Raw genomic sequence first — 13,724 nt, forward strand, 5'->3', positions numbered from 1 at the left:
AAGACTCAAGGTGCTGCTGCTTTTTCCATTTTTTAAAAATAACAGTTTTGATAATTGATAAGAATAAAACTTGTATGAGCTGTCAAAGTGTTTTACATATTTAAAAATCACTGTTTGGACCACAACAGCTTAAGTTGATTTTCTTTATTTCCATAAATCAAGTATAGTTATTAATTTTTTTCCAATAAACACACATCCCTTCCATGACATTTGAGTAAATATGGCAGTGATGTGTTGAAAATAAGTTTCTTTCTGTTATTATTATTGCCTGAAGTAATGCAATCTAAATGACTAACTTTAATTTGACAATTATGTTTGTAAATAATTTCCACTTTTTCCCCCTCAAACTACATGAAGTATGTGGAGAAATTTTGCACTGATTACTGCCCTGCAGAAAGTAAAAAGGAGAAAAAGTTTTGTGAAAATCTGAAGCAGTGGATGTCGGGTATGGAAGATCTTACTTAGAATTTTCTTTTTTTTTTCCATCACAACACAGTACGCCTATTGTGATTTCAGATTTGTGTGTGTCCGTTCATCGAAAACCCAATAATAATTTTATTTTATTACAAATTGTACTGTCTTGGGAATTATTTAAGACCAATTATAAGTTCCCATCATGTTGGAGAAACATATTTTTCAATGTATGTGTACTTTTCTGGAATTTGGAAAGTGACACACATTACATTTTTTGTACTGTTCTTTGTACCTTTAATTACTGCTTAAATAATTACACGTCTGTTACGTATCTGCTTCTCTTAACTTATGAAAATAATTCAACTCAAAAGCTTCATAACACCTATGGGCATTTATGTAGATAGTACCATTTTGCACTAACATTCTTGCTGAGTACAGTTACCAGTATAAAAAAAGCTTTAGTCTGAGAGAAAAAAGATTTTGCACAAGTTCTTATGTTCTAAGAATAAGCAAATATGCAAAGTCTGAGATGATGGGTGACATCACCTGTGTGATTTGATGTGGAATGATGCTGGACAAAAGAGTATAAGCATTACATTTCACTGAAACTAAGCTTGTCGAAGCATTCAGTCGCATTTCATTATATGGATGTATATCACAACCATCATCAACACTTATTACTAACAACAACAAACATAAAATGGCATTATAAGTTGTCTGACAAGTACTTACCACTGAGTGGTATGTGCACTAGTCTCTATGGATATGAAACAGGGGAACTGTTAATGGAGCATAGTCTGCAGACACCACCTTGTTTAAAACATTGTTGATATTGGCTCACATTATCTGCATAAATACCACTACTTGTAAGTAACTAGCTGCAATGTATTACTTCCAAACAAGTTTTAATTGCACACTACACACAATTTATGGTGTTGCACAAAGATACCTGCAGTATGTATACAGCTCACAATACATGACTACCCTGACCCCTTTCTTGACCTTTGCAGCTCAAACTGGTAGTTCTTATAGGGGGAACAAACTATGGAGCTGTCTGCCATTCTCCTCTGACACCTGATTCTGACCTGAGGACATACAGCTGATGTCTCGACTTTCTCTTCTTTCAGTTCATTTCTAAGATTTGTGCATGCAAATCCCATCCTAGGAGATACCGCTCCAACAACATTGTGAAAGGAATTACTATATAAGAGACAGGCATTGGTCCTGGCAATCAAGTAGCTCCTGATGATTAATATGGTTAAGATCTTCAGAATCTATAGTTTTGGCTTCAACATCAAGTGGCTTGAATATAAAAAAAAATTTACAGACAGCAGCTGCTGCCAAAATCTTTTGTGTTTATGCGAGTTACAAGCATTCAAAATTACACTGCACAGCCATATGTTAAACTGACTCAATTTCATAAAATACTGGAAATGTTTATTACTGAGCATATTTTTAATTTCAGCAGTCATAGATGTTCCTTCAGTTCATAATGCTTTAGGGTAGGCCTACATGGCAACTTTTGATCCATCGTTTAGTAGGAAAGTCTTACCATAATAATTCCTTTAGCTGTGGTATCAAAAGATATGCCAGCGTAGAACATAGTTCACAGCATTCACCACAGAAACTTCTTTCATTTGCCATTCTGTATAACTAGCAACATATATCACAAGAATACTACATTGTCAGTTTATCTGGCAATGCAGACCGATTACATTACATATTTTGCTTGCTTTTGGTATGAACCAATTTAGCCAAATCATGTGCAAAGACTACAAGCCTAAAAGCACAACATAACAAACGTATGGTGTACTTTTGGATCACAACATAACTGGTCAAGGTTTCAAATGTCAGATATTAAATAAATGCAGCACCAATATATCTGATGTTGCCACAGAGGCACATAAAACATATCCTGGTAGAGATATAGAACAGAACACCACAGTTTTAAAAAGCAATTATTAGATAATGGGTAAAATCAAAGCATGAGTCACGATAATGGCTAGGACGATACCACACACACAGAGATAACTTCACTAACTGATCTACAACCCCACAAAAATTTCATTTCAAGAGTTGTTCTACATCACACTACCTCACTAAATTCACAATAAGCTCATTTGACTGAATATTATGATTCATCTCTACTGGTGTGGGTCAATTCAAATGATTCTTGTGCTTTTCATCACCATACATATAACACACTACTATCAGCTTCGTCTGATTTCTTTGTTTATTTGTCAACGCATTACTTGATAATGCTATATAATTTTTTGTCATAACACAATGAAAACAAACAAAAAGAATTACGTGTGGTCACAGATCAAAAGCTGTAGTAACTTCTGAGGAGGGGCAAAATTAAACTCCTTCAAGCTACAATAAGTATTTTGAATTTAACTTATCTAGCCTATGTTAAATATTTGGGAACTCTGATATTTTAGATGACTAAAACCGCCAGTAACATTTAATTGCATTATTGTTTTTTGTTTCAACATTTTTCTATTATTTTAAACAAATCTTATCTGCACATATTGTATAATTGTTATCAGGGCTCTTTTTAATTGCATCATTACTATGTCTATGACTTCGCTCCATCTGGAAGGATTTGAAAGGGAAATTATTTACTTCCCCTCTGTGAAAATTTACAGTAACACAACGACATAAATTTTCACATCAAATGCACCGGTATCTAAGAATAGCACACTGCAATGCAGCTTCTACGTAAAGTGGTGGCTTTCTTAAATTCCCAATTTTTCTGACATCCTCCGCATTTCACTTGGGGTAATTTGTCATTCGCCTACATTTCATTACATTTTCAAAACAAGGGGCTTGTTATTTTGAAACTTCACTACTACGAACCAGAGTTAAAAACACGGGCAATTTCTTCAGGGAGGAGGCACTCCGGTCTGTGCGGCTCACGGCTTGAATCCTTCTACACTATTAAATGTTCATAAACGATTGAACAATTATGTCACAGTTTTAAATTTTTGTATTCTTATTTTTCGGAGCACGAAACTGCGATACGAGACTGCGCACAACAGCTGATCACATTCGTGTTCCGGTCTCTCCCGTATGACGAAACACGTATCACAAATTGGTTCATTTAAAGCATTCAGAGCTATTAGATAATGATATCAACTAGTTATTACTGATTACGAACCTTTAATTACTATTTACTGCCATACTACGCACACACTACTACACTACTTCGCCGCACATTTTGCAACAGTGAAAAGACTATCGCAACAAACAATGATGCCAATATGCTAAACAAAGCTATGACGCAAGTCACTGCGTACCAACTGTAGCTGCAAAAGTTTGGCTTCGAATGTACGAGAAACGAAAATGAGCGTGCTTATTTTAATACCAGGTATAGGCTTAAAAATTCTACCATAGTTATTTTAAACAGTTAGCAGAATTAAAACTGGAGCAATACATGGCCAACTTTAGTTGCTTGTAAATTAAGGAATAAGACCAATAAAGTACGTTTAAGTCCTCTCTGGTTCTATTTTTTGGCAACAACTTTTTCATTGTCTTTTCATCTCTACACGCTGCACATCTACTACGGTATACCACAGTCTATCATTAGACTATTATCAGTGGCTGGATGTCGGATCGCATGTCCCACAAATCAGACCCTCCTTCTGATAAAGTTTTCTGAAAAGCCTGTTCTAGTATTAAACTGGCAAATCCTGTATCATTTGTAGAAGTTATTCGTGGATGAATTAATTACATGTAGTACTACTGCTAACACATTTCGTTTCCACTGTGTCAACATAATTTTTGGCATAGCTAAACCCTCTTTACACCGAGGTGACTAAAAATGAATAAGCACTCGCGCGAACAATGCGCAAGGACTCGCAAGTACTTTGTACCCGCGAATAGGCATTTACATTGGAACTAACGGAACAGAACGCGAGATAACCGAGCAACTGACATGTTGTTTTCACTGTTTGCGATGTTAATATGCCACATTTGGTGGTTATTTATCTCTTAATTGAAGCAGTCCGTGTCAAGAGGACCCGTAAATCATAGACCCCGGGGGTATCGTAGTTGATCGTTAGGATCAGTACGTTGTTCACTGTTGAAGACTTTTACATCACTGGCAGTTTTCGGGAATGTAGACCTACCTGAGGGTCCGGCTCCTCCAATTAAGTAAGTTTTCTGTTTTCAAATTTTTAATGAGTACAGATTGCTAATAACATAATTATCTATTCTTATGACTTATTTAAGATTATTTAGTTTTTAAATAACATAATAGTACATTCTAACCAAATTATTTTACATTTCAATGGGCAGATTAGAGACAGCTGAAAAAATGTCTGTAAATGGCCCTTGTTTCCCTGATTTTTAGCAAACACTTTAAAGGAATTACACGTGATATTAATGATTGTGAGAGTGAATTCACAACTGAAAATGAACACAAGTCAGAAAGTGACCAGGATGTAGACAATAGTAATGTAGCAACACCATCCAGGTGAGGTGTGAGTATTTCTAATAGAGGAACAGAATGAGCTGAATTAGACGAGTCAGATGAGGAATAAAATAGTGGTAGTTGTTACTGTAGCCAAAATGGATTAATATGGTCTGTGAGAGAAACCTAAGAAAAAGCTTCAGTATATATGATATCTATTTTAAATACTTTTCAAACGTATGATTTTTGTCTTTAACAATTTATAGCTATTCTCCTCAAATTTAACAAACTTTTATCTAAAATACTTTCAATATATTCCATGCAGCTGGCCTGAGGAAACAAAATGAAAACGGTGGCTCACGGGAACCCATCTGCTCCGGAGATGTATGAGCTTTTGATGATTCCTGTTAAGGTTAAACTTGTGTATTACGATAACACACGATCATGTCACAGCCAGCACTATCTAGGTTTCTCAGGAACAAAGTTTTGATAGCTAATGTAACCATCTGTTTTTGATCACATGACCCCCCCCCCTCCCAAGCTTATTTGACATTTCTTGCTGATACGTAGCCATGCTCTCATCCTCTATACTTCTTTTCTTCATGGATTCATTACGCAGAGGTTGATATCAGTTGTTATTTTATGTCTTTGCTATTCATTCTTTGTTATTTTTGTTTTATTTGCTACAGATTGTTCTTTGTTATTTTTGGTTACTTGTTACAGATTGAAAACAGTGGAGGGCAACCATGCAAGTTCAGATCACATGACTTTAATTGCCTTGATGTGACATTATGAACAGACATTATGAATGCACCCTGCTTAATGGTGCCATGACATGACAGGCTAACAGCCAGGATGAATTGGCCTTTAAAGATTCGTCATTTTTATTATGACTTAGTAGTAGTAAAATAGTAGTAGTAATAGTTTTATTCATCCATATACACTTTTTTGTCAATCATGCTGGACATGTCACAGAATTACAATTTGAATCAACTAAAGTAAAGTAAAGACAAATTCAGATTGACTGTCATGGCACTGTCACATCTGGGTGTATTCACACTGTTAGTCACATCATGTCATATCACGTCGATTCAAGTCACGCAGTCTCAACTTACATGGCTGTCCTCAACTGTTTTGATCTATATCAAATAACAAAGACATAGAATAAATTTTTATCTTGACCAAGAGCAAATGAAAGCATGATGAAATAAAGTGTAGAGGATGAGAGCAAAGCTGTGTATCAAGAGGAAATTAGCTTGGGGGTCACATGATCGTCTATGGTGGCGACGTCAGTGGTTAAAACTTTGTTCCCGAGAAACCTTGATGGTGTCATCACATGATGTGATGACCAATGGGAGAGCTGCAATATGAAAGGCAGTGTGGAATGTTTTGACATTTCTTGACACAGCATGCCTGCCAGTGAGTGTTCTAACTAGAAATACAAGAAAACACATGGTCATAAAACAGTTATAGTTTATAAGGTAACAGAGTGACAGCAAGAATACACTTGGTGTAGTTACGAGTAACAAATACAGTATATTTAGCAACTCAGAACTTCGAGGCCTGTTTATGACCTTATAAAGATGCTTCCCTGTCTGCCATCACTGGAATATTGCTGTACATACATGGCAGAACAGGTGACTACGGTCAGTGAGTGGGTTGCCTCTGGCAGCCACTTTGGGTAGCTGTGGGTGCACCATTTGAATGTCAGTGCACACTATGGTTGCTGCAGTGGCCTGGTTCACATCTGCTATGGTTACTGTGAGGTTACTACACTCCACCTCATTGTGGAGGGAAGGAGCAGGTGTCACTGTACACAATACTGTGTCTGCAGAGACATCCATGGCAGCTTTGGCAGCAACAGCAAATGGCACAAGAAGCTCTTTATTTACTCGGACTGGCGCTTATGGACGAAAGTGACTGGGATGGGGGCACCCCTTTTGCATGCAGATCCTGGGACAACTGGAGCAAGGATTGTTACAGGAGGACCACCGCGTTCTGGACATTGGAGTCCATGATGAGGGGCATGAGTACAGGCAACGATGACAGCCATGCAAGAGCTTGGCAGAACTCTTGGGCCCAATTGATGTCGTTCTCCACGAGCTTAAAAAAACTGATGGAATCTACTCTGCTGGGAAATGTTCTGTGTAATTGTGCATCTGTGTCTTAAACATTCGAACAAAGTGTTTCACCTTGCCATTCGACTGTGGTCAGATGGGAGGTGATGTGACATGGTAAAAGCCGTTGTGTGTACATAACTTCTTGAAAGATTGCACCATGAACTGAGGATCATTGTTCAAAACCATGGTGCAAGACAAGCCTTCTACATAGAATATCTTTGACAGTGCCTTGACAATTGCATCTGCTGTCACAGAAGGACAAAAAAAAACATAAAGAAAAGGAGAAAAAGCATCAATGGCCAATAACCAAAAATATCTAAAAAGGACCAGCAGAATCAATATAAACTCTTTCCAAGGTTGGCTAAGTGCTGGTCATGGTGAAAGAACCGTGCATGCCACCACCTGCTGAGCCCAAACACATGCAGCAGGCTGCAACAAGATGTTCCACTTCCCAATCTATGCCTGGCCAATACACATGGTGGCACACCAACAGTTTTGTGCGAGAGATTCCCGCAACAGAGCTGCTGTAACCACAATGCGGAGAGTAATGTTTTCCATCGACAGGAGAACGACACCATCTAATAGGGAGAGGCATGATGGTGCAGCACATAAAAGTCTGAAGCGAGCCTGAAGACCAGTCCAGCAAATGGTTGGATCACACTGGAGTATCAGATTTACAGCCATAGCAGAAGCAGTATGAGAAATGGTGATGGGGAAGTCATCCATCGTGTGTCCTTCCTCCATATCCAGTTGAAAACAAGAAAGTTCCATCTGGTCAAACGAGGGGTCAGGGCCCAAGCTTAGACAGAGCATCCAAACATATTACGAAAATGAATATTGTAATCGTACCAGGATAAGAACAGAGTCTATGGCACTGACGATGATGAGTGGTTTTGTCTGGTAAGAACGCTGTTGGGTTGGAGAGGAAAACCAAGGGTTTTGGTCGATAATTAAATGAATTTTTGTACCATACAAGAACATATGAAATATTTTTAAGGCATAAACAACAGCAAGAGCTTCTTTTTCCACCTGAGAATAATGTTGCTGAAGCGAGTTGAGCATTTTCAATGCAAAGGCAGTAGGTCGTTCACAGGCATATGAATGGCAGTGAGCGCGGTTTGCTCCCTCCATAACTCAAACATATCCATGGCCAGAACCAGATTCTTACCAGATTGAAAGACTGTGAGACACAGAATAGAGCAAGACAATTCTAAACCTGCACAAAAGCACGCCCATAAGCAGCAGACCAAAAAAAAGGAACATGTTTCTGCAGCAACAGGGCAAGAGGTGGGCGATAATTGCCACCGTGGGAATGAACTTGTGATAGTATGCCATCCTGTTGAGGACTGCCTGAAATTCTTGTAGATTAGATCGATGGGACAAAGTCCTAATGAGAGTGACATGTTATTCCAAGGGATGTATGCCCTGCTGAGAAATTTCGTGACCCAAATAAACAACAGGAGGCGGGAAGAAATGAGACTTGGTGACATTACATGTGAGGCACGTGGCCTGTACAATGGTAAACAAAGAACAGAGATTTATGGACATGATCCTTCGTGGAAGCACAATGATATCATCAAGGTAATTAATCCACTGAGGGACAACAGATGTAACCTGTTCTAAAATATGTTGAAAGATGGAAGGTGCACAAGCAACCACCAACACTAGCAGTTGATGCTGATAGACTGAAAAGTGTATTAACCATGTGCAACTGTTTTGATGCCTTAGTCAATGTAATCTGAAGGTAGTCCGCTTTTCGAAAAGGAGGACCCCCAACCGACTTTGTGAGCAGCTATTCCAGGTGAGGTATGGGGTACATGCGTATGACTGCCTGTGTATTAATAGTGACCTTGAAGTCGCCGCAGGGCCGAAGTTGACCAGTAGCTTATTTATGATCACCAAGTGCATAGCTCATTCACCAGAGGCAATCAGTCTAATCACTCTCAGTGATGTTAAGTGATCCAGCTCCATCTTAACATGGTCACATAACGATATTGGCACCAGCCATGCCAAAAAAAAAAACAGGGTGGGCAGAGTGTTTGAGGGTGGTGCCTGCTGTGAAATTGTTTGCACGACCTAATACTGGGGCAAACAGATTCGAAAACCCAGAACACAAGGAATCCAGTTCATGATAAGGCACTTGGTCTGACATCGGATGCACTGCATCTGTAATAGAAAAACCAATGTTAGCAAAGGCACCTAACCCAAACAAATTTTCATTACCCACATCATTAACCACCAAGTAGACAATGGAACACACAACTAACTTGTAAAATGTGTCAGCCATGAATTGGACGAGAATAGGACTCTGCTGTTCGTTATAGTTCACCAACTGATGCTCGATGTGTGCCAAGAGTGGGGACTGAAGCCTGGTGTGTGTCTGGGAGTTGAGTAGAAACAGGGTGGCTCCTGTGTCGACTTTTAGGCGTAATGGCCGATCCCTCACCCACGCTTCAACGAAAAGTTTGTTCTGGCCTGTAAATAAAGACGAGTCCAACACAAAACGGTATGAATATAGACGTCCTTTGATTTATGCAATGACTCTTAAGGAAGCAGATTGATTACCGCCATGATCTGATCCTTGTTTCTAAATTTGTGGCAACAGACCTACACTTGGAGCAAGTTGTCCACACATGCAGTGCAAACCAAGAGGGACCTGAAAGAATGGCTTTCACTGTCCCTGCTACCAGTGATGTGTTTGTCAAGGTTGGGTGGGGTGGCCTTTATGCACTGTGGCTACTTAATCTTTCTCCAGCACACCAGGCTCCAGGCTCTGGGTCTACTGGCTGTCAACAATGGCGACATCATTCGAGTCCTCCATGTGGTAGCCTTCAGCACGAGATACATTGAACGACTGTGCAGTATTCAAAACCTCTTCTAACATAGGGTTCCCAAGCTGATGGGCACTTTGATGTACCTCATATTGACGTCGAACAAATGAGTGGTTCACAGACTGTGATGTCTGCATGAGGCTCTTGAGACTTAGTTGTGACCAACCAACATTTACGACTGAGGCCATGAAATTTGGCTGCCCAAGTTTGATATGATTGCTGCAGCTGTTTGTGACATAGGTACAGTTCAACATGCACATTGATAAGGTGTGGTCTCTTGTGATGATAAGAGGATAGCAAACAATGCTGACCATCAAAAGAATGGGGTGCTGTCTCTTGCAGTGGAGCTGAGTGGCACAGTAAATGATACTTATGAGGGGGGTATCCACAATGAGAAATGAGCCTCATAGACCTCCTTGTCATCTAGCCAGAACACCACAAAATGTTTGCAAAGCCATTTCTCAGAAGCATACCAGTCTTCAGCAGGTTCATCATAGGGGCAGAATGGTGGCAGGTGAACAACCAGTGGCGGAGCCTGGGTGATTGAACCAACAACCATTCCAAGACAGCTGCATTCACCTGCTGTTGTTGCTGGAGTGACGAGTAGAACCTCTATGGAAGAATTGACTGGTAGAAAAATCACAGGTCCCAAAACACGCAAAGAGTCTACGCTCACTCGTCACCACATGTGTTATAATCAGGGACGCTAGGAAACACATGGTCATAAAACCATTATGCTCTATTAGATCATGGAGTGACAACAACAAGAATACACTGGATGTAATGACAACTAATGAATACATTTGACACCAGAGTCCCCAGAATGTGGGACGGTGGGTTGTTGATAACAATAATAAGAAGAAATAATGTAATCTCAGTCACAAGTGATAGGAGATTGGAAATATTTGAATATTGTTCGCCGTCTTTTTCGAGAGCCTGGAAACTATTTCTGTGGTCAACCAAAAGCGATGAAGACGTATTGACCATAGTTCCCAGTCTGCAAATCCACATTCTTGTCCAGCCCACTGAAAGAAATGTTGATATTGTCTATATGCTCAGTGATATTAGGACTATGATTATAAATGAAGATTTTCAGTTCTAATTGATAGATATATTTGGCAAAGTTTCACATGCACAACATTGTAATATTCATTATGTTAATACTGATAATAAATCTCTGTATCCTAAACAGCACTATGAGCAGTTCAGAGACGACCTCTGCGGTAAGTTCCTACTAAATCGTCCTTCGCCCTGACTACTGATAATCAAAATAAATGCTCGCCACGAATGTGGAAAATAATTGTCACCATTTGACACACAGATTTTGTTAACATGACAGGCAGCACGCTAACAGTTACTTTGGCGAAATCTAAGCGATCCAGGACGGTGTACAGTCCTCGCGAGTACACTTCTTATTATTACTGAAAATAAGCGTTTTGTAACAGTCTATCTCTGATTTCATCCGAGGCAGCGCGCACTCTGGCGTTTGACTGACGCGGATCCTGCAGTAGCTGGGTGCGAAGTGACGCCTAGTCTTGCCTCTCAGGCTTATTTATATATGTGGTCGAACGGATAGCCAAGGGAACACCTGCTGTCATCCGTCCTATGTCCATGGTAGTGGCCTCTAAATGGCCTCTTTCTCAGACATATAATATTTTATAACACGGTTGTGTATTAATTTTGAATTTTCGTAATTTTTGTATGCCTGTAGGTAAGTTGGTTAAAATCACAGAAAAAGTTTTAGCTGGCCTGGATTTAAACTTTACGGTCTAGAATTTTCAGAATGGAACTAACAGTTAGAATCTGACCTCTGGACTACGACTTTGAGAGACCTTGTATTTATTATTATTTACATCCAGGCCTTGAAACTCGTTATAACTCTACTAATTAGTAGGTCTCATCACGTGCTGTAACCAAAACTTTTTAACATTAATTAACAGATACTTAATCTACTAGAAATAAGGATGTTTTAGATCCAAATTTAGTTTTCTGCAAATTATTCGAAAACTATTAGTGGTAGCTCAGTGGGGTTACATAATTAATGTTTTTAAGTTGTACTGAAGCTTCATAGCTTTCTAAGTCTAACATTATCGCCTTCGATTTTTCTTGAAAACGTGAATTCTGACCAAAATATTTTTTAAATCACGTCGAGGCTTGTACCAGTTAATTTTGCCATACATTTACACATTATGACCAATTTTTGAGTTTCTAGCTTTATTGTTTAGCGCTACTTATTTTTTCTGAAAACGATGTATTTAGAGAAAATATTGACCTGATCATTCAGAGATTTGACTGTTTACAAATTAAAATACTAAAGCACTTGCTAACAAAGTTTGGAAAAGCAACTTTAACTTTTAATTCCATTTTTAAATTATGGTGCAATACTTGCGTGCTACACACAAATGCTTCGTGGTGATGTGGCGCTACTAGCAGTGAACTGAGGTAGTCCAAGCTCACTCGCTCGCCTCTGTATTTCTCCAATGATATAGCGCTTGTTTCGCCACAAGAAGTTGATGCATGGCCTTATGAAGACACTGTCTGCTTCTGGTGTCACTTGGGTCATGCTGCACATGCACGGCAGAACAAATGAAAGTGGTTAATGATTGGGCTGCCCCTGGTAGTGGTCTTGGGTAGCTGTTGGCTTGCTGTTTGAATGTTGACATGCACTACACTTGTCATTATGGCCTGACTCACGTCCTCTGTGGGTAGTAGGTGTAGTAACTACTGGTAACTAGAATTTGAATCTGCCTTGATTCACATACACTGATGAGCCAAAACATTACTACCGCCTGCTTAATGGCTTGTTTGTCCGTCTTTGGAAAGAAATACATCACTGATTGTGCGTATCAGGGATCCAACAGTTTGTTAGTAGGTTTGTGGAGGTATTTGGTATTAGATGTCTACACACAGGTCATGTAACTTGCGTAAATAATGGTCCACTGACCGGTGTACGAAGTGCTGCTACCTGATAGCAACCCAGATATGTTTAATAGGATTTACATCAGGCGAATTTGGTCGCTGAGGCATCAACGTGAATTCGCTATAATGCTCCTTAAACCACCATAGCACGGTCCTGGCTCTGAGACACAAGACAATTATCTGCTGAGAGGTGACATTGCCGTCAGGTAAGACATCAAGCATGAAGGGTTGCAGGTGGTTCAAACCGTCAACGTGTCTTTGGTTACTACCATAGGTCCAATGCAAGTACAGGAGAATGCCCCGCTTGGCATAATACTGCTCCCATCAGCCTCTGTCCATAGTGCACTAAACGTTTCGAGCTGCCGTTTACATCGATGACGGCAATTGCGGAAACGCAAATCGACCTAGTGCAGCAAAAATGTGACTCACGTGAAGTTCCAACATGTTTTCATTAATCGACTGTCGAATCTCGACTGTCCTGTGCCCACTGCAGTCATAATTGACGGTGTCGTTGGGTTAACATGTGGACAGGTAGGGGTGGACTGCTGCAGAGGTCGATGCTCAACAACGAATGATGAACAGTGTGCTCCAGACACTTGTGTGTGCACCAGCATTTTCCTCTTTTGACAGAGATGCTACAGATCACCATCTATCGCACTTTACAGAGCAGACAAACCTCCGAACCCCACGTTTTGTGAAGAGTTATGGATGTCTTACCATTAAGCGCGTATTGGTAGTTTCACTGTTCCTCTACCTCTTTCCATAGATGCTCACTGCAGTAGCACATGAACATTCGAACAGCTTCGCCATTTTCGAGGTACTTGTTCATGGGAACTACGTAATAATAATTTGCTCTTTGTCAAAGTCACTTATCTCAATGTATTTCCCCAACTGCAACACATATCTATGCTAGGGTGATACCCCATCCATGTCCGCTCTGCTGACACACTTTTACTACCGCACCATGTGCCCTAAACACCACCAAGTGGCACTTGCCTCACAGTGGTCAACAGTCGCAGTGTTTTG

General features: G+C 39.8%; 1 protein-coding gene across 4 annotated transcripts in view; it reads right to left on the minus strand.

Moving 5' to 3' along the window:
* LOC126174928 (transmembrane GTPase Marf) overlaps positions 1-3,708 on the minus strand; it is a 236,127-nt gene extending 232,419 nt beyond the window's left edge. The window contains exon 1 of one of the 4 annotated variants that reach the window (XM_049921378.1): positions 3,575-3,708. The gene's annotated coding sequence lies outside the window, so the exon portion shown is untranslated. The remainder of the gene's footprint in view (positions 1-3,574) is intronic. The other 3 variants (XM_049921377.1, XM_049921381.1, XM_049921379.1) reach the window with 3 other exon arrangements.
* Positions 3,709-13,724: the final 10,016 nt, after the last annotated feature.

This window comes from Schistocerca cancellata, chromosome 3 (genome assembly GCF_023864275.1).
Source record: "Schistocerca cancellata isolate TAMUIC-IGC-003103 chromosome 3, iqSchCanc2.1, whole genome shotgun sequence".
Taxonomy (NCBI): Eukaryota; Metazoa; Arthropoda; class Insecta; order Orthoptera; family Acrididae; genus Schistocerca; species Schistocerca cancellata.